The following is an 18,817-nucleotide window of genomic DNA, read 5'->3' as shown; positions in this document are numbered from 1 at the left end:
CCTGTTGCCTCAGCATAAAACATAAATTCACCTGTTTAGTTTTTAAAACCCTACAGAATCTGTCTGCCACCTATCTTTTTGGCCCCATTGGACATTACTCCTCCCATAGACCAAATCCAACCAAACTGTCTCTTTCTGTTCCCCAAACAATATGCCATCTCCCATACTGGTTTCATCTTCCATGCCTAGAAAGCACTCTCTCTTAAAGATGTAGCTGAGGCTCCATTCCTGAAGTCTTTCCCAATCTTTTAACTGCTAGTACCCTCTCTCCCAAACTACCTTGCATTTAACTGCATTGTATATATTTGTATTTATTTTATCTTTGGGCTGTACATGTTTTTACATGCATTTGTTGTCTCCCTCATTAGAATATAAACTATTTGTACTTGTGTCCCCAATGCCTGCTATAATAGGTGCTTCATAAATACTTGTTGATTGATGAAATCAGTAAACATTTAGTGCCTGGAGATACAAGGAAAAGTAAAACAATTCCTGCTCTCAGGGACCTTGCAGTGTAATGGGGAGGCAACATGCAAATACCTGTGAACAAACAAGCTATGGATGGGATAAATTTGAGATAATCAACGGAGGAAAAGCACTAGAAGTATTGAAGGGGTAGAGAATAGGCATTTAAAAGGAACATAAACTATATCCCTACGTGCATGGCATTCATATGTGTGCTTGGGCCATGTATATGTCTATCATATGTGCCCTTTGATGAATGTTCCTTAGTCAGAGGGCTTCCCTGTGTGTGCACCCTCCATATGTCAAGCACGTTCATTGCACAGGTATCTCTTTTTACTAGTGAAATTGTAACCTCTGAAAGAGTATATCCCAGGTGTGCATGGGGGAAATCTTTCTTGTAATTTTTCTTTTATGCGATTTAAGTGACATGGTTAAAATACATTTTAAAAGCATATAGTCAGTCCCTGACTTAGAGACATTTGATTTATATAGGTCAGAGTTCTGTCCCAAATGGAAACAACTGTTCTCTGTCCCCTTATTTAGAAAGTCTGGATAGTAGCTTGCCTAAAGAAGTACCTTCTCTTATGTATAAGCATGAAGTCATAGATTATCTAAGCTAGAAGAACCTTAGAAATCAGTATGGTGTCACAAAAATAGCACTGGATTTGAAATCAGAAGACCTGAATTTGAGTTACATCTCTGTCCCTTGCTGTGTGACTTTAGGTAATTTTTCTTTCCTCTTTGGACTTCAGTTTCCTCAGTTGTGAAATTAGGGGCATTGCACTCTTTGATTTCTTAAGGACCCTTTCAGCTCAGACTTTTCTTATCTAATTCTGCCACCCATTTGACAGATAAACTTCTTAGTCCTCACTGTTTAACAGTTTGAGGCTCAGAGTTCCACAAGCTATTCACATACTTTATAACCTGCGGCATATCCACTTACTTTACAGGGTACAAAGAGCCATGATTGTATCATTATATCAGGGTGCTTGGTCCATTGGATATAGATTATTGCCCTTCCACACATATTTGTGAGTTGCTGGAGTAAGAAAAATTGATGACCTAATGTTCAGCCTTTGATGACAAGCCTCTCCTAAGCCCTTAGACTCTTTGCCTAATGTATAGACTATACAGAACTTGAAACCTTGCTGGTTTGTCAGGGGGATGGGGCTAGATATCAGTGTATATAAAAAAGATTTGGGGCTTTCAGTGAACTGTAAGCCCACCATAAGACATGATATGGCAGCCAAAAAAGCCCATTTAAAAAAAAATTTCAAAAAAGTCAATTTAATCTTTGTCAATTTAATCTCCAAAACTACATTTGGAGAAGTTTAATGTCCAGGAAAGTATAGCGCTAGGGGGAACCTCTGGCCTCAAGACCACACGTAGTCCTTTAGGTCCTCAAGTGCGGCCCTTTGACTGAATCCAAACTTCACAGAACAAATTCCCTTAACAAAAGGATTTGTTCTATAAAACTTGGACTCAGTCAGTAGGTCCCATCCAAGGACTTAGAGGATCACATGTGACCTGGAAGCCACAGGTTCTTCACCCTGGTATAGTGCCTAGAAAAGTGATAATCTGAATATACTTTGTTTTGATCAGAACCTTTCTGTAGTGTTGTGTTCACATCTGGTTGGCACATTTCAGGATGGCTATTCAGCAAGGGTACATTTGGAAGAGAGCAATGAGGATAGTGGGGAACTGGAGGCCATATCATATGACAATTGCTTAAAAGAATTACGATTGTTTAGCTTAAAGAAAAGACTTGGGGGAGGGGAAAAAGATAGATAGACAGGCAGATAGATATATAGATAGATAGATATAGCAGTTATTAAGTGCTTACTATGTACTAGGCACTGGACTAAGCATAGGAAGTGCAAATAAGCAAAGAAGAAGATAGTACCTACCTTCAAGGACCTTATTTTCTAACAGAGGAAATAATGCCTAAAAGGAAGTTGAAAAATGAGAGGGAAGGAGGGGAGATAGCTGCATGGGATAGAGATAGAAAAGTCTGGAGAGTCAGAATCTGGATTAGAAGTGAGCATAGCTGGCCTAGGAACTTCTTCAAATGGAGGTTCCAGAAAGGAACTCACCAGTTGAAAAAATGAATCCATAGGAGGCCCCTTTTGAGAAGGCAGCTAGGACAGAGATAGAAGAATCTGGAGCAGTATCAGGCCTGGACCCTGGTTAAAATGATAGGTTCTTTCAAGTATTTGAAAGGCTATAGAAGAGGGATTGTATTTGTTCTGCTTGGCCCCAGAGGGCAGAAGTAGGAGCAATGAATGAAGTTTATAGAGTGGGAGATTTTGACTGGATTCAAGGAAAAACTTATACTTAAAACTATCCAAAAGTAAAGTAGGTTCCCTGGGGAGATAGTTCTCTCACGAGAGGTGGTTTATTATTTTTTTTTCCTTTCTATATATTGGTGGCTATTGTTTTATATAGAGGGTCCTTTTCTGGACATATTGCTTCTTATTCCCATATCCCTATATTCCCCTCCTTAGAGGGGAAGAGTATATCTACTGTGTCTGACAGCATAGTCAGTATTCCTTCCTCACTGGTGGCCATCAAATGACCACTTGTTAGGGTTGTTGTAGAAAAGATATGAGTTGAACAAGATTTTCTCTGAGATCTTTTCCAACTCTGACATTCTGGAATAGTATCATTACAGGGTATTTTAAAGACATTATCTCAATTGATCATTATAAAATTCCTGTGAGGTAGGTGGTGCAAGTATGATTGGGCTCATTTTGTGTCTTAGCATATTAGAGTTTAGAGAGGTTGAGTAACTTACTGAACAATCTTGGGATTCTTAAATGTACAAGCTGGACAGGTACACAGGGAATTCTGCAGCCTACTTAGACTTTAAAAAGCTGTCATTCCAAGACATGTAGGAAGTTAATTATGAATACGTAAGACCAAGAACAATTCTCCAGTGGATAAGTTGTCAAAGAATATGAACAAATAATTCTCTAAAGAATGCAGACTGTATGAAAACTTGCTCCATATAACTAATAAGCCCTTAGCACAGTGCCTAGCACATAGTAAGTACTTAATAATACTTTTTTGACTATTTGTTAACAAATTATAAGAAAAATGCCAGTCAAAATAACTCTGAGGTTTCACTTTACACTCATCTAATTAGCAAATATGATAAAAGATATAAAAAGGTAGTGTTGGAGGGACTGTTCAAAAAGAGACACTATTATGATGTGGGTGATGCTGTGAATTAGTCCAAACATTCTGGAAAGCAATTTGAAATTATGCTGGGAAAAAAATACTTTAACTCAGAGATCCCACCACCAGCTTTGCCTGAGTTTTAGTTCAGTGTTCAGGAACTAGAATAAGAATACTTGGCAGTAAGTGAGGTAAGACTTCCTGACCCAGTAGGTAGATCACGAATTAATTGTGAACCAGGATTAAATTTAAAAAAATATGTGGGATATGACAAAGGCCCTGCTCTTAAGAAATTTACAGTCTCTTGAGGAGGACAAGTACGTAGGTAACTATCATATAAGAAAGCATGAAAAAAGTTCAAATGAAAGGTCGAAGTAAAGGACTATGCAAATATTGAAGAGAGCTCACTTCCACCTGAGTGAGGAAGGGAAGCAAAAGGCAGTATCTTCTGGAGAAAGTGTCCTATAATTTCGCCATAAAGGAGGGGAATGAGATCAACAGATGGATATAATGGGGTAAGTCAATTCCATGGCTTAAGCCACAGAAGTAAAAGAAGGAGAATGAGGAATGCAGAGAAGTCCAGTTTGGCTGGAATGCAGAATATGTGAAGGAGAGTAAAATGAGATAAGGTCGGAAGATAGGTTGGAGCCAGATGGTAGAAGGCCTTGATCAACAGGTTGTATATCCCTGGATTAGAAATTCCTGAACCTATTTAGGTCTAGGCAGCTGTGCCAGAGAGGGCTGTTCTTGGCAGAGTTGGAAATAGTGCTGTTTCCCTCTGCTCTTCTGAGATTGCACTTCCCTCCATGTTCTTTTCTTAGTTCCTGTAGGGAAACCTCATTTCTGTTTAACTGTAGCGAAATCCCCCAGCATGTTCAGGGCTTTCCCACTTCTGTGCCTTTGCCCCCCTTCCCCCCGCCCCCCAGCCGCTGTTTTCTCCAACTAGAATGCTTTCTCCCCAACATGAGTCAATCAGTCAAGCATTCATTAAGCCTCTGCTATGTGCTTAAAAGATAAGTATTAATACAGAGAACATGTTCTAAGTTCTAAATGAGTAGTTCACAAGTAAAGTATACTTAAATATTTGTGGGAGGGAGTTACCTTCCTAGAGGACAAGAGATTTTAGCTGGAGTTGAAGGATGGTTAAGTTTTACATAGGCAGAATGGAGTAGGGATGTTTCACGATCCAGCTCAAGTGTATAAACAGAAAGGAGGAAGAAGGGTCTTCCAGGCAAGAGGAATAGCATGACCAAAGATCCCCAAGTGAGAATGATTGTAATGTGTTTGGGGGCAAATGAGCAGACTACCTTGGCCAGATCAGTAGGTTCCTGTAGAGGATGAGTGGGAGATTTCAAGGGTCAGATTGTGGGGAACCTGGAATGCCAGTTCAAGTAGTTTAGATTTTTTTTCTGTAGAAATCTGGAAAACATTAAAAGTTTTTGAGCTGGGCAAGGATGTGCCCAGAACATTGTTTTCAGAAGATTCATCTGACAGTAAGAGCAGGATGAATCGGAAGGGGAAAAACTGGATACAGAGAATATGATGGAGACTTGAATTAGCCTGGGTGTAAGGGCTGAACATGTCATCATTTACCATTTTTCTTTTCCATAAATAGGATTTACAGTTTCCAAACCTGGTGTAATTTCCTTGCTGCAGGAAGAGGAAGAACTGTCTGGCTCAGATTTTCAAGGAATTCAAGAAACAGAGATCTCAAGAGATACCTACACAGGTGAGTGAGAATAGCCTCCTAGAGATAAGGGTAATAACAGCCTAGCTAGTTAATGAGGTATTTGAAGTTTTCAATTTAATTCATTTCATATTTCTGGAGTACCTTTCTACATATCTATATACCTATGAATCTCTGCTCTGTGGGCTGTAGGTCTTCTCAGCATCTGAAACATGGAATGAGACTGAGGCAGGCCAAGTAGGCAATAAACATTTATTAAATGCTTACTATATGCTAAGCACTATGCTAAATGCTGGGGATGCAAATATAAGTAAAAAGAAAGACTGTCCTTGCCCTCAACGTCCTTATATTCTACTAGGGAAAGATAACACATAAAAGGGAACTGAAAGGAAGCAGGGGGAGGTAGAGGATACCTACATGGTGGCAAAGTCTGAGAGAGTTAGAAGCCCAGCTGGGAAGAGAATGAAGCATGACTTCCCAGGGCCCATCCCCAAAATGGAGGCCCCATCTGACCAATGGGAAACAAGGGCATTGGTATGATGGAGGGAAGTTCTATAGTGAGAAGTCCTCAGGTGCAGAAAGAAGTTCCACTGTGAGAGCACAGCCATCATGATGATTAAGTCTGAGAGAGTCAGAAATACAGCAGGGATGGGGATGAAGACAGTGCCTTTCTTTCTCTCCATCTGGTATCATCTCTTTCCCAATCACAGCCAACTACCAACTTATCCATGATCAGAAAGAGTTCTAGATTAGGTGTGTCAGATCATTTGAGCTCTTAAACCCAGCCAACCTGTCATTAACTCACTTCATGATTTTGGCTAAATCCAGGGTTCCTTTTGTCAAGAAGGTCCTGGACTCAATGGTGTCTCAGGTCCCTTTCCAGTTTTAACATTCCATAGTTTTATGACATAGTAAAATGTAAGGGCCTGAAGAGAAACACTGTTTTTTGGTTTTATCTCCAGCAATGAGCACAGTGCTTTCTTTGCGCATTAGTAAAATGTGAATTAAATTGAATTGGATTGGCTTGGCTTCTCAAGTTCAATTATTCCTTTTCTAGATTTTCGTTCCCTCTTATCACCACCCCTGGCAACTTCGTTGCTATTCTCTCTGAAATCTGTTACACAAGTTCTTCTTTGCCTTTCTGTAACTTGTGTTCGGTCTTCTCATCCTAAGATCTTCCTGTTCATTCCTTCTAGCCTATGCCACTAGTCAAGGCTCCCAACTTTTTGATGGGCAGGTGGAAGATGCCAAGGTCTAGCCCTGGGTCTTAGGATTCCCTGACCCAGTGGTCAGCTTCTAAGGTGACTTTGCTTGTAGTCTTCAGACTTTCACCTTTTGCACTTTAGTAAATTTCTCTAGTTACTAAATTCCATTTTGAGGTACTGACTTGCTTGGGTCCCTGAGCCTGTCTGGTACCAGATCTAAACACTATTTTCTGCACTCCCTGCCATCCCACTTTTGAGTGGCCTTTCCTAATGTCCTCTTCCCTCTTTACCTTCTCCCCCCATTTTTACATAATCCAGACTATAAGACTATAGGGTTGTTTTTTTTTAAGAAGGGGAACAGAATATGCAAATTCAGAAAATCTAAGAGGGTATAATAATTAGTAGTGTACAAAAAAATTCTACAGAGATCCAGTCTGAGCAATGACTAAGCTTTCTGACTTCATCCTTAACTTAAGTTCTCAAGGATTAATGTGGGCTGTCTCAAGGCTTAGAACTTGATATCTTTTTTGCCTCCAGGTGAGAATGGTATCTTCAAAACACATCTAAGCCAAATTTGGGGGCAGCTAGGTGGTGCAGTGGATAGAGCACCAGTGCAGGAGTCAGGAGGACCTGAGTTCAAATCTCACCTCAGACACTTGACACTCACTAGCTGTGTGACCTTGGGCAAGTCACTTAACCCCAATTGCCTCATCCTGGGTCATCTCCAGTCATCCTGATGAATATCTGGTCACTGGATTCAGATGCCTCTGGAGGAGAAGTGAGGCTGGTGACCTGCAGAGCCCTCCCTCACTCAAAACAAAGTCAGGTACAAATCATGTCATCATTTCTCTGACGGCATGGTCTTCTTTGGCAACGAAGGACGAACACACACAAGCCAAATTTGAGATTTGACCACTTAGGCCCTGTTGACCAAGGTCATTTGGTGTATTTTTCCTATCCTGTATTCCTTCTTAGCTACTCAGGAAACTTCCTGATGATATGGTAGTCTTTTGGCATTTCACATAGAGTATGGTTACCCTTGGTTAACTTTATCTTGGTTTACTCCCAAAGGCCAAACAGAAGAAATAAAAACAGGCAAATAAAACAATTCCTAATCAGAATAATTCAGTCAGATATGTAGATCATTCTTAAACTTCATAACAGACACCCTGTTCTTTATAGGGCATTCATTATTTTCTTTGCATACTCTGCCTTCCCTACCTGGGGGGAAGTTTTGGCCATCTGTTTACCAATTTTCCAGTCCTGTAGACTGATCAGACTCTTCGTCATACCCAGGAGGATTGGGAAAACCTGTAATGGGCACCATATTACCAAGTGAAAACTCTTACCTATGTCCCTGTTCCCTTTTCTTTAGATATAGTGAGGTCCTTTTGAAGAACCATCAAAACTCTGGGCATCTATTAGAAATTAATTTCAAGGATGATGATTACCTTCCCTTTCTACTTGTTTCCTTTTTCCCAGCACATGGAAAAGATGACATTTGGATTTTCATTTCCTCATTTCAGATTCTGAGTCTGAGATTGAATTGTTAACTCCAAAGCAAGAAGTTTCAGAAGAAGGAGAAGAACATGGAGGGATGTTGAAAAGTCTCCTCAGGAATGTTCCTCGAGGACCCAAATTTGCAGAACCCTGTGAACAGGAGGATAATTTAGAAAGGGAGATGGGAAACTCTGCTGGGGGCAGAGAGAGGATATCCCTCTCCCAGAAGCGAGGGTCCTGGCATATGACAGTCCTTCACCAGGAGGCTCCCCCAGTAGAGGGGAATCAAGGATGCAATGAATTTGGGGGAAGCTTTAGTCTGAGCTCAAGCTTTATGACACGTCAGGGAGGCTCCATAGGAGGGAAACCCCATAAATGTGACACCTGTGGTAAATGCTTCAAATACAATTCATTACTTATTAAACACCAGAGAATTCACACTGGAGAGAAACCCTATGAATGCAGTGATTGTGGGAAATGTTTCAGAGGGTGGTCAGGCTTTATTCAACATCACAGAATTCACACTGGAGAGAAGCCTTATGAATGTAATGAATGTGGGAAAGCCTTCAGTCACAGTTCACATTTTACTCAACACCTGAGAATTCATAATGGAGAGAAGCCCTATAAATGTAATGAATGTGGGCAAGCTTTCAGCCAGAGCTCAAATCTTATTCGACACCAGAGACTTCACACTGGAGAGAAGCCCTATGAGTGTAGTGAATGTGGGAAAGCTTTCATTTGGAGCTCAGTGCTCATTGAGCACCAGAGAATTCACACTGGGGAGAAACCCTATGAATGCAATGAGTGTGGGAAAGCCTTCAGAGGGAGGTCACACTTTTTTCGACACCTGAGAACTCACACTGGAGAAAAGCCTTTTGAATGCAACGAATGCGGGAAAGCCTTCGGTCAAAGCTCACAACTTATTCAGCATCAGAGAATCCACTACAGAGAATAACCCCAAGAATGTAATGTCAATGAGTATGGGGGATGGAGGCCTTGATAAAGGAGAGAATCTACTTTGGGACATGAGCCCATTAAAAAAAAATTAAGGTCCTAATGGAAAAGGTTCTTGTCTGTCTAATTCTCTTTGTGCAGCAACCTAGCCCAGCACCGCATGCAGTGAGGTAATTAATAAACACTTGGTGATTGGTGATAATAAATTCTTGTTCATAACTGTGTAAAATCTTTCAGTGACTGCCCCCCTACCCTATTTACTGAGGGGTCACAAGAAGAGAAGAAAAATAGGAGAGCATATTGTCAAGGGGAAAAAGTCAGAATTTGGGAAATAGGTGAGTGGCTGCCAGTTCCTTGAAGATCTCAAGGCATAGAGAACTCTGGATTTGGCTGAGAAGAGGTGGAGTGTAATAACAAGGGCAGTGTAGGCGATTCAGCCACCACCAGCATTTATTGAGTGCCCACTTTGGGCTATTAAAAAGACAGCATGTAGCATTCATGTCCTTGAGATTCTCAGGGTGGAGGAGAATGAAAACAATCAACGTTCTTAAGTGGCCATCAGGCAAAGCAGACCTTGAAAAGTGGAACGAAAAGTTGACTTCACTTCTCCTTACTGCATGAGGTCTCCTATTTGCACCTCCCTCCCTATCGTTTCTCGCCCCTCTCTTCTCTACCCCTCTCATGTGTGTTCCCTCTCCATATTCCTACTTGCTGTGAGGGTCTGGTAGAATAGGGGGTCCGAACTTTGTGTGTAACTCTGGTGGCCAAAGCAAAATCACTCCCTGCCCCTTAACTGTGTACAAGTAAAGAACTCGGTTTAAAAGTAGCTTGATAGAATACCTTGCAAGGGACACCACAGTATCAATAATAAATTATTTTTAAAGTTCATTCAGGGTAGGATTCCATTTATAGCTTTAATGAAGTCACTTGATAGTGCAAAAGACTTAATGAATGAGAAAAGAATTGGAATTCGAGCTGGAATTCTAGTAGTTGCCTAGTCCAACCCTCTAGCCCACATAGGAACACATCTATAGCTTTCCTGATAGATGGTTATCTTGTTGCTGCCTGAATACTAATGATGATAGAGGACTCTAACTGCATTAAGGAGCAGTCTAGGAGTCTAGTCCTTACACTGGTCTGAAATTTGCTTCTCTGTAACACCCACTCAGTATACACATTTCTTCTCTTTTGACTTTCTGGGGCTAAACAGTTAAATCTCACTCTTTTTTTATATGACAATTCAAAGTAATCTGAAGACATACGTTCTTCCTCAGTCTTCTCCAGTTACTTCAACTAATCCTCATGACCTAATCCCATTCATCCTGATTGTCTTGTAGATGTGTTCCACTTTGTTAATGGTCCCCCTTAAAATCTGGTGCCTGGAATCTTACAGGTCTAACCGTGACATATAAAAAAAGATCCTAGTTTTAAAATTTCTTTGCTTCCTGAGGAACGTACAGGGAGTTTCTCCTGTACTATCTTTTGAAGTAGACACATTAGACTACATAAGTGTCACAATGAATTAGCCTCAAAAACCCATCAGGCCCTGTGCTATATCTGATAGACACCCCCTGGGATATGTGGTGGTGGATCATGATTCTCCCTGACACTGTCCACCGAGGTTGGTTCAGAGAACTCCAAAATAGCTTGGCTTACCTTAGTGATTTATTACAGATATGTCACCAAAGAGTTTACACAGTGCTATTTTGAAACAGTTCATAGATTCAGCCTTATATCCCCTACCAGGGAATTCCCAGCCACCATGGGTTGTGTGACATAAACTTAACATACTTTATCTCAGCTTACCTCTCACATTTTAAGGAACGTTCCTTTGTTTAATCTAGCTTGTTAAACATAGCCCTCTTCTCCCCATCCCTAACATTCATCATTTTAGGGACTTCAAAAATAAAGTAACCTCATTCCTTTAAGAGTCCTTAGGATTTAGAGACCTTAGAGATGGGGTAGGCATTTTACAAATAAGGAAACTGGGGCCTGGCAAGGGGAAGGGACTTTTCTAAAATCACATTGGGAGTAAATATCAGAGCCTACTTGAGCCCATGTCTTCCATCTAGTTCTCGTATTCCTGAGGCCTCGTGGCCAGAAACTTATTTGGCAGCCTATGGTTTTATACAGGCTTTTTAGGTTAACATTTGTCATTCTGTTTCTAATATTCTTCTCAATAGCACATTTGGCCCTCTAACTCCCCCATCTCATTTTTACTTATATTCTAAGGATCTAATATTGAGCTTTTCAGAACAGTTCACCTGATACATTATATCTTATCAGTAAGAAAAAGTTTGAGGAATATAATTTCATCACCACCACCCTCCCCCCAGTTCTCCCTCTGAAAGTAATATGCTTATATTTAAAGCTTTCTAAAGCTCAGACTTTACCCATCATTTTCAATAGTAGTTATTTGGGGCCAGGTGTGTGTGTGTGTGTGTGTGTATGCATGTGTGTGCATGCATGTGGGCATGTGCATATGTGTGGGCACGTGTGCAAGTGCTCAGGAAAAATGGAATCCTAGAGGTAAAAGAGACCATATAGGTCACCAAGTTCAAGTCTTGGAGCATGAATTCTCTTTATAGCAGTCCAAGCAGGTTTTAGTCTATGTATAAAGCAATAGTTAACTTACAATCTAGCAAGGCAGCAAAGTCCATTTTTCAGCAGTTCCAATTCCTTCCTCAGTGTGGCAAGACCACTATATTCAAGGTCCAGCAACACTTCCTCTGATAACAGACCCAATTGTGTTCTCACCCCTTCAACTACTGAGACCTAGTAGTATCCTTTCCCCTGAAATATTATTTCTTCATTCTTATTACTCCATGTCTCTGTCCCTGGTTAAATCATTTTAGACCTGAAGCTTTCCAATGCATGAGTTATAATATAACCTAATAAGGCCTTCTGCTTTAAGTATTTATTGCCCTGGCTATTATGAAACATCCTTTAAGTTCCCAAATAATGCAGTAGACTGAATGGTCATCTATCCAATAGATGGAAGATGTTGCAGATGAGAAAACAGCTCTTCAAAGTTAAGTGACTTGCCCAAAATCACATAGGTAGTAGGTAGGAAACCCAAGTCCAGTAGACTACATATCCAAGCCTTAGCAGTACATTATGCTACCTCTGTTTGTTGAGAAGTTCTGTTGGATGAAAATCTGACTCCCTATGACTTTTAGCCTTTGGTTATATTTCTGCCTTCTTAGGTCAAGAGAAACAAGTCTTCTCCCACATCGAATCATATTTTCTCATGATAGGAAGACATCTCAGAAGTCACCTAGGCCAAACAATACCCAAAGCATGAATCCGTTTAACAGGATGATCATTGAGTACTGGAAGATTTTCATTGACTCTCCCCTTAAGTCTCCTCTTCTTCAGGCTAAACATTCCCACTTCTGACAAACTTCCTATGACACAGTCTTAAGTCCTCTATCCTGAATGCCCTTCTCCAGACAGCAATATCTTTTGGCAGGCAGGAGACATTATAAGTCACACAACAGGCAGGCCACATACCAACATAGTTTCAGGGCAGGTAATACATAGGTAATGTATTTAGAGCTGGAAGAAATTAGAGGTCATCTAATCATAGAATTATAGGGTTAGAGCTGGAATGGAAGGGACATACAGCCAACACCCTCATTTTTCAGATGATGAAATTGAGACCCATGAAAGGCCAGTTAGCCAGTCTACCCCTAGTGTCTGCCCCTTGTTACAGATACCCAAAGTCACACAGCTAGTGAGTAGCAGAAATGAGCTTTGAATGAAGTTCCTTTTCCTCCATATTGAGTGGTCTTTCCACTATACCATGAGGCTTTTGTTGGGGGACAGTTTGGCAGGGGAATCTCCGATAGTTCCTATGCCTTCAAGTTGTCGGCAGTTCTTAAACTCTGGTCAAGGAAGCCTTGACCAACGAGTGTATACAGTCTTCCTTCCTGCATCCTAGAATCACCTGATGCATCTGGAAAGGCAGAATAACAACAGCTCCCATTTGTATGGTGTTCTATTGTTTACAGAACATATTCTTCATAATAATTCTATAAAGTAGACAGTGTAGTCCATCCTTCTCATTTTACAAGTGAGGAAACTATGATTCGTAGAACTTCACTAAGTCCCATGTGTTTTGGAAGTTGTAAGAGATGAGTACCACAAGTCAGTCTCACTGTTTCCAAAGATCTGTTGAGAGTTCTATCACTGTGTGAGTGAGAGAATAATCTCATACTGTATAGGTGGGAAGGAGACCCAGAATCCCTTACCCTCCCCATTCTGATCTTTCAACTGACTTAAAATTTCTTTTCCACTGCTTCCTTCCTTCTGTCTTCTTTTCCCTCTTATGCATCATTCATTTATGTTCATTCATGTGTTCATTTTTATTAGGCACTTACTGCTGCCAGGCTCTGTTTTCAGGGCTAAAAACAAGAAAACACCCTTGCCTTCTCAAATGTGGATATTATGGTTGTTAATGGGATAGAAAAAAAAAGAATATTTAAGAAAAACTGATAAAAATCAACTTGAAACGAAGCCCAATTTCTCAGATAAAATGTTGAGGAGAGACACAGACTATTCTGAAGACGTCTCTTCATTTCCCACCTGGTTGCACTCCAGACTTCATCATGCCCCAGGAATCTCTTCATCCTGCAAGATCCTATCAGTCCTTGTACTCCCAATCATCAGTACCCTCTGCTCCTCAGGCCCCTCAGACTGGAGGACAGAGCAAAAAGCTCTTCCCCGCACCTCCATTTAAGGACAATTCTTCATTTCCTGGACTTCTCCATCATGCCCCTCTATCAGGTACCTTTCTCCTGCATCCCACCACACCCTTTTCAGCTTCCTTTTCTGTGTTGTCTTCCCCCATTAGAATGAAAGCTCCTTGAAAACAGGGACTTTCTATTTCATATTTGTATCCCCAGTACTTAGGACAATGGCTGGCCCATAGTAGGTGTTTAATAAATGTGTATTGGCTGACTGTCCAGACAGAGAACTGCCCTTTGGAAGAGTGTATCAGAGAGGGCCATTTAAAGCTAGTGTAATGACTGAGGTAATGCTGGCTGCAGAGCATTGTGGTCTCTCAACTCATTTGCGTGTGATTTTTAAAAGTCATAACTGAGAGCCAATCAAATAACTGTTTGGGGAGTATAAGAAGACTATATAAAGACTGTTGGGGCAAACATGACAGAAAGGCCAATCTTTTGAATTTTACATCTTAAATTAGAGAAAGGTTCCTGAGTATGAGGGGGCACCTGAGCCCTTAGAAGCTATAAGCAGCATGAGAAAAAGCTACAGGCAAAGAAAAAGAGGTGGCCAGCTCAGAGAATAGACAAAGCTGAATGCAAGAGGAGTTAGAGATGGAAGGCACAAGGAATGAAGAGAGAAGCTGTTTACAGAAGATAGAATATAACAAGCAAACATGTTCCATCCCCCGAGAGAGATGACAGCTGCCTGGTGGGCTCTGCAGCTGCTTGAAGTTCAACATGGAGAGTCACCTGGGCTCACGTTCTCCAAGGTTACCTACAGCCTCAAGGAGGGGGTTCTCTCATGGGGTCCTTTTGTGCTCTCTTTGGTTTGAGAAAGAGAGACAGAAAGGGAGAGCCAGGTTTTACATCTGCTTTGCTGGGTGAGAAGAGGTTTGGCTTTCCTGAGAGCTGATTGTACAAAACAGAATCCATAGCTTTTCTGGGGATAAAATATTCTTGGTCCTAATAGTTATCTTGGGCTCGATGAGGAGAAAGTCCTCGGAGCCCCAAAGCAAACATGAGGAGGTTGGCAGGTCTGAGCCGAAGAGAGCTTCTAGTCACTGAGCACAGCATTTTCTCAGCATCTCCCCAGGGCAGATGAGTGCTGAACGAGCCGTCCCAGGTGGTGGCGGAGCAGCGGGGGTGCCTGGCAGGGGTCTCCTTCTGTCCCAGTCATCTAGGCTTGCCCCGGGGGGGGGGGGCGGCTCATGGGCCCTCCCCCCCGCTTCTGGAAAGGTCTCCCCACGAGCATCGTGCGCGTCGGAGAAGAGCGTGGCCTTGGCTGGTGCTTTCACTTCTGTTTGGGTCATTCCTGCTCTCACCTTCCATTAAGTAAGTATTCTGATTGTCTAGCCTACTGTCGAGGTTATGGTTATTCCTGCTTTTATCCTCTGAGTAAAAGTGTTACAATTGTTCTTGCTTTTTTTTTGCCTTATTAAGTAAATGTTTCATGTTTAAATGCGTGCCTGGGACTGATGTTATGTCCATGAGCACTGTTGGGGCCTGCGGGGGGGGGGGCGAGGCACGCGGGGGCGGGGCGAGGCACGCGGGGGGCGGGGCGGGGCACGCGGGGGGCGGGGCGAGGCACATGGAGGGGGCGGGGCGAGGCACGCAGGGGGCGGGGCGAGGCACGTGGAGAGGGGCGCGAGGCCCGGCGCTGAGGGCGAAGGCCAGGCGGGCTGCGCTGTGGGGGGGCCTTAGCCGGCTGTGACGGGCCCGAGTGGGCAGCGCGCACGTGGGACTGACAGCAGACAAGAAACAAGTGCCTGGAGCTCAGCTCCCAGCCCCCAAGAAAGGCAGCAGGAAGGGAGCGGGGGCAGTGATTGTGGCCCTGGGGTCTCGGTTCCCCTCGGCAGTCCCGACGCAGGCGTCCACGGCCCTGCCCCTCCTGGGCCCCCTCACTGGCCCGGCTCTTCCTGGGAGGAGGCCGGAGGGGGGGCTGCCCAGCAGGGGGCCGGGCGAAGTCCAGGGTCTTCTTCCTTCGCTGAGAGGGAGGAGGGAGGTCTGGTACAGGGTTGGTTGGTTGTTGTCCTTCGTTCTGGGGACCAAAATGACATCACCATGATAAAGGGAAGTTTTAGCGTGCCAGACTGTGTCTGATCAGATCAACAGGAGCTCGGAATGCTCTGCCACAGGTTGGGCACAGATAGTCGGTGAGAACATCTGGGGTGACTACTCTAAATTTGCGCATCCTACCTTTACTTTGTGCTTTCTCAATTATGCCTTGCTCATAGAGCACAACACCTTTTCTGATGTAGGCATGCCATTCGGAGAGGTCCTGTGCCAGTGTCTCCCATGTCACACAATGAAATCCAAAGCTGTTGAGAGAGACCTTGGGAGTGTCCTTAAATGCTTCTTCTGACTACCATGTGATCGCCTGCCTCATGTGGGTTCTCCATAAAATAGTCTTTTTGGCTAGCCTACATTTTGCATTCGAACAAAGTGAGCGGGCCCATCAGAGTTGCACTCTCTGAAGCATAGTTTGAATGCTTGGCAATTTAGTTCAAGCAAAGACCTCAGTGTCTGGTACCTTACCCTACCAGATGATCTTCAGAATCTTCCTAAGACAGTTCAAATGGAAGTGATTCAGTTTCCTGGCATGGCGCCGGTAGACTATTTTTCACAAGCATACAACAATGAGATCAGTACAACAACTCTGTAGAACTTCAGTTTGGTAGTCAATCTAATACCTCTTCTCTCCCAAACCTTTCTTCAGAGCCTCCCAAACACTGAGCTAGCTCTGGCAATGTATGTGTCAACCTCATTTTCAGTGTGTCCATCCCTGGAAGGTACAGTACCAGGGTAAGTGAACTTATCCACAGCATTCAAAACTTCTCCATTTGCTGTAACCCATGCTTCCACGAATGGATGGTGTGGTGGTGGCTGATGGAGCACCTGTGTTTTCTTGGTGTTGGTTATTAGGCCAAAATTAGCACAGGCAGCAGAGAATTGATCCATACCTTGTTGCATCTCAGCTTCAGAGGCTGCACTGAGTGCACAATCATCTACAAACAGAAAATCATGGACCAACACTCCTTCCACTTTGGTCTTGGCTTGTAGCCTTTTCATATTGAAGAACTTACCATCAGTAGGGTAGTTGACTTTGATCCCTTGTTCATCCTCGTTGAAAGCATTTGACATGGCTGAAAATATGGTAGCTCCTAATCTCAGCTGGGCCTGCCCCTTCCCACGGGGTAATAGTCTAACCTCTGAATGACACCTCACCTACTCCCCAGCACATCTGAGTCAGGTCTTCAGCAACAAGCCCTGCTCTCTTCTACGTGGTCCAGGCTGGAAGACTTTGAGGGCCTCACAATTAAGAACACGTAGAGTCATATGAATGCCTTGTTCTGGTCTTTTTTCAGAGCACTAAACATTCATTTAGTGCCTATTATATCTAATCACAAGGAGTTTACACTGTAATGGGGAACTCGGCATGCAAGCAGTATTTACAAAGCAAGTTGTATACTAGATAGACAGGACAGAATTAACAGGAAAGGCACCAAAATTAAGAAGAGAAAGGCTTGCTACTTTACTACTGATAATTTTAAATTTATGTACATATCCACTTTATGTAATGAGTGAACTGGCTTAATTGATGTTGAGTTCCTCATTCCTGCAAGTGTTCAAGGAGAGAGTATATAACCACCCCTAGGGTATTCATGCAGTTAGTTATCAAGGGCTTGGACTACAATGTATAAGCTCCAATTCTGTGATTCTGTGATTGGCTCTATTCCAATAATAGTCTAATTTACTAAAGAATTTAGTGTCCGTAGGCTACTCCATAAATTGTAGAGCAGTTGCTAATCTGCAGTGATAGGTGGGGTTTCTTCCCTGGGTGTTCCCTCCATCAATGAAATCACACTTACAGATAAAAATTCTATTTGGATTCATCCTTCCAGTGTAAAAGTGGTTAAAGATTTCAACACCCTGTTAGTATATTCAGTACAATGACTTTTTGAAGAGTCAATGTGGTATAATAAACAAAATGCTGCCTCTGTCATTCCAATGCAAAACAGGAATTCCTCTGGTATTTAAACCCTTTACAATCTGTTTATGGCCTAGTTCTACATACTGACTTCATATTACTCCCCCTCACCCGCATTGCATTCAAGACAAGTGGACATACTTGTTCCCAATATACAACATTCCATCTCCTGTTTTGGTCCCCTTATAGAAACTGTCCCCATGCCTAGAATTCTTTTCAGCTTCAACCCTTCCACCCTCCTCTTTGAATCTCTAGCTTCATTCAAGACCCAGCTTTAGGTGCCATCTCCTACAAAGAGTCTTTTCTGATCCCCTCCCTTTCCCTTTCCCAGTTGTTAGTGCTCTTTTACTCTCCTCCCACCTTCATAAATTACTTTGGATTTACTCATCTGGGTACTTGTATCTCTCCAATGACCTATAATGTCTACTTTATAGAGATTATTTGAGACTTAAATGAGACAATATATAAAGTGCTTTAAATGCTAGTATTATTGGATCATATCTTCAACAACCACATTCCTCAGTCCAGAGGTAGGGATGATTTGCTATGTATACTCTAAGTTCTTAAGAAATGTTTGTTAATTTTGAATTTGAAATTCTTCACATTCTTGGGCTTTGTAAGAGAGGGTATTTACTCTGTTTCTGAAAGTACCCAAGATAATTCAGAGACTGGAGATGCTGTATGAAGATGGATTGGAGGAAATCGGAGGAAATTTAAAAGATGGGGTTGGGGGTAGTGGGGAGAGAGGGAATGATTGAAGAGCTGTCTATATGGAAGAAAGCTCAAACTTCTACTTGGGAGCAGATGGAATGATAACTATGGAGAGAAAACAAAGCTGCTCAATTTTTATTTTGCTTCTGTTTTTATACCAAGGAGAATGACCTTTGCACTGGGAATAAAGGAACAAAATGGTCAATGTAGTTGGTAAGTAAGGAGATAGTAAGAGAGCACTTAGTTACCCTGGATGAATTCAAGTCATCTGACCCAAATGAATTACATCTTCTGGTACTGAAGGGGTATGTGTGTGTGTGTGTGTGTGTGTGTGTGTGTGTGTGTGTGTGTGTGTGTGTGTGTGTGTGTGTGTGCGCTGTCAACATTTGAAAGATTATGG

The 18,817-nt window shown here is 42.3% G+C and overlaps 1 pseudogene; it reads left to right on the top strand.

Annotated features, from left to right (window-relative positions):
* Positions 1 to 18,817, top strand: part of LOC140500373 (uncharacterized) — a 56,136-nt pseudogene that overhangs the window by 18,157 nt on the left and 19,162 nt on the right.

Source organism: Notamacropus eugenii, chromosome 4, assembly GCF_028372415.1.
Source record: "Notamacropus eugenii isolate mMacEug1 chromosome 4, mMacEug1.pri_v2, whole genome shotgun sequence".
NCBI lineage: Eukaryota > Metazoa > Chordata > Mammalia > Diprotodontia > Macropodidae > Notamacropus > Notamacropus eugenii.
The sequence above is the reverse complement of the archived record's forward strand: the minus strand, read 5'-3'. Positions and strand labels throughout refer to the sequence as shown.